Consider the following 3,563-nt stretch of genomic DNA (forward strand, 5'->3'; position numbering starts at 1 on the left):
TTAATTAAACAGCTTCGGAGTAATTGTGATGGTTAAATAAATGATTTGTAACTTGTGCGTTGTGTGTTGGAGAATGGAGGCTCTCTGCCTTCAATGTGGCGTCTCTTTTCTGAAAACCAACCTTGCAAGATCAGTGCCGCCGACCTGTTGTCCCAGGTCTCATCTCTGCAGCACTGCGACACAAACACAAATATCTTGTTTAAGACAGATCGGACTACACAAATATACACATCGTATATGATATATAACATTATTCATGGATTGATTGATTTCTTTCTCGCCGGCATCGTTAAAAACAAATGCACATGGAGGGTTAGCAAAACAACGGAAAAGCGGGCTTGCATAGTTCCCCTTTAAACTGTTGGTTTCTCCACGTGATGACATGTTGTTGTTGGTCTGTTTAGTTGTTTTCCAAAAAATGTATAAAAACGTCTGTTAATCTTCTCCTAAATCAGAGCATGCTTGGCTAACAAACATGCAACAGTAGCCTAGTATTGCTTCCAAAAACCAAGAAGCATATTATTAGAAAATGACATTGTTTAGTGCGGTCACAGGTTATGTAACCGAAGCCATGTTAAGATGATAAGACGCCAACATGTTAAGTCTACTGTAGCAGACTTTTGCAACAACAGCAGCTTTGTCTATTTATTTACTTGTGCTGCAGCAGCTAAACTTGTGTTGTGTTTTTGTTTTTTTTCAAATCCTTTTCCCATGTTGAAGTCAAACAAAATACAAACACTGAGACATAAATCATTTTCTTATCTAAAGTTTGGTCGTCAAAGCATCCAAAACATCCAGTTATTTCAGAAGAAGAGGAGGGAATAACATTTTAATTAGTGGGGCTATAACCTGCTTTAACCTGCATACATGGACAATGCTCCATTAACTGCTGAGCATGCCAACCTTTAGCCTGGGATAAATGACTTTGGCCTTTTTCAGCACTGCATTGTGTGTGAAGCTGTGAAAGGCCTGTTAAAGGTCTGGATCTGGACACGGCTCCGTCTGCCAACTCACAGAGCTGCTGCTAAAGCACACTCGTTATTTCAGAGGGACATTACAAAATAAAGTCTTCAGGTGAAAACGAGAGGATTGCTTTGTTGTTTTTTATGATTATTATTATTATTGTGAAATGCCATAACTATATAAAACCAATCTGCCACTGCTGCCGTTGTAAACTGACGTGGTGCTGCATGGAGAGGCGTATAGCAACAGTGACGAAGTATGAGGCTTCAGCATCATCGTTTTATTGGTCCGTACTGGAAATGTTACACCATCTCATCCTGTTGTCGCAGAATACAGTTTTTACAAGATGGTTTATGGCCTCTCTCTGCCTCACTTGGTTTGATTTGAAAAAGAGGGACGAGTCGGTGACACACATCATACGTGTCCGACCGACACAGAGGCCAGTCATGGGGTTTGCAGCGAAAACCACCCTCTGTAAATGTTTGCAAGCGGTTTAGAGGCTTATTTGGTATCAGATATGTGCAGATGATCACTTCCTGCATGATACTGATGCTGAGTTTGGCTTCAGGCAGCACGCTGTTTAATTTAAGATGGTTATCATATTTTAATGTGTTTATCGTTAACTTTTATGAATAGTCTGTTTTTCCCACGCCAAAAGTTTATTTTTAGTTTTGGGAATTACAGGAATTACTGTAACGCTGTTTTGTAGCTGTCTACTATTTTGTGTTTACAGAGAAAGAGAGGCAGAGAGAGAGAGATAGAGAGAGAGAGAGAGAGAGAGAGAGATAGAGAGAGAGAGAGAGCAAATGAGAGTGTGAGGGAGTCTTGGTTCACTGGGCACTGGAGTTTACTGGGCCTCATTAGAGATGAAGCTTCATAATAGAGGATACTCACTAACGACCCTGCTGCTTTGACCCCGGTGCGGTGGGGCGACGAGGTTCAGAGAGGACAGGCCTGAATGAATACAGCAGGATTATGGGGGTGCCCCACTCGGGTCGCTGGGGGCTCCGCTGTTGTTTCTGAATAAAAGTTATTTATTCAGATGAAGAGAATCCACCCTGAAAATCAATAAGATTAATAGACTCACCCATTAAACGAACTGGCCTGACTCCAGGAGGGGAGAGAGACATAACTGATAGAAGTGATATACTGCACGCTCTCTCTGTAAAAGCTTGGTGCTTTAAAAACTCCTGGGAGCTGAGCGACGATTAGAAGACAATACATATAGAGCTTTAATGTTTTAAAGCAAGTTTAAAAATTGATATCCACCCATCTGCATAAAACCATTTCCTTACTTTTGCCACCATAAAAGAAAATTGAAATGCAAAATGAGGATGGATACCTTCGCATTTTCGGAGATTTATCTCTGAGAACAGACTGCTCTCTCTTTTGAAATATAGGAAACATTAACTTTACCCAATAGTTAATCCTTCAATATTAGCTATACTGTCTTTTTGAACCATTTTCTTAGAGACTGACTGCAGTTTTTTTCCTCACCGCCGTGACTTCATTTAGTCAAACCTGCAGGGAGGCTTCATGCAAGTTGCACATCTGTGAAGCATTAAAATGGAAAGAGAGGCCACTTAGAAAATATCTAAAAACATCTGATAAGATCAATAAGCTCCACTTGAGTGTATCATCAAAGCTCATCCTCCTACACCCGCTATCAAAACAACGCCATCATCATCATCATCATCATTGCTGCATCATTTCCAGTTAGGCAGGTCTTATTCCTGGTTATTCTCTCCATTCTGTGGAGAAAAAATGATAAACTGGCCCACAACAGGTTTGGAGTGACCTTGGGCTCAGGACGGAGTCGAGTCCTCAGACAACACGAGTGGAGATAATCCACTTTGGTTATGCTTTATGCATTCAGCCTCCGTGCTGCTGTTATCCCTCGGAGATCTCCCGTCTTCCTCTTCCTCCTCCTCCTCCTCCTCCTCCTCTTCCTCTTCCAGCTGCTGTGTGAGACTTCATCTACAAACCCTATGCTGCACATATATCACAATGTACAAGCATCTGTTTATACTGCAAAATTAGGTGTAAGAATGAGACTAAGAAAGTAGATTTTGTACTTTTTGTTTTTTGGTTGAACATTATTATTATTATTTTAATTTTTAATTTTTTAATATTATTGATAAATTAGAACTAGCAGAAACACTTCAACATGTCTTATCAGTATTACTTCAAAGGCTAGATGACCTCAAAGAAAAAAAAACTCAAAATGTGACAGTGACATCTGATAAAGATTATAGAGTTGAAATTGTTTCTTTGACATGAGATTCACTAGATTATGATGAGTGTACTCTCAGTTATAGGAGATACACCCTGTGGCACTAGCTGAGATACACACCACTCACAAAAAGTTAGGGATATTGGGCTTTGAGATGAAATGTCAGAGCGAACCTAAAATGCATTATAATATTAACAGTTGAACTTTATTTGACCTTGTCTAAACTTTTTAATGCACCTGTCCAATATTTCAGTACTTATAACATAACATGCTGTTCTTCTCTAACAAGGTGATTAACCACAAACATCACAACAGGAAGTGTCTGATCCATGAATCCACCTATAAATGTTCTGGTTCAGTGACAGTT

This window comes from Trachurus japonicus, chromosome 5 (genome assembly GCF_045865225.1).
Source record: "Trachurus japonicus isolate A0001 chromosome 5, Traja_1.0".
In the NCBI taxonomy this organism is placed as follows: domain Eukaryota; kingdom Metazoa; phylum Chordata; class Actinopteri; order Carangiformes; family Carangidae; genus Trachurus; species Trachurus japonicus.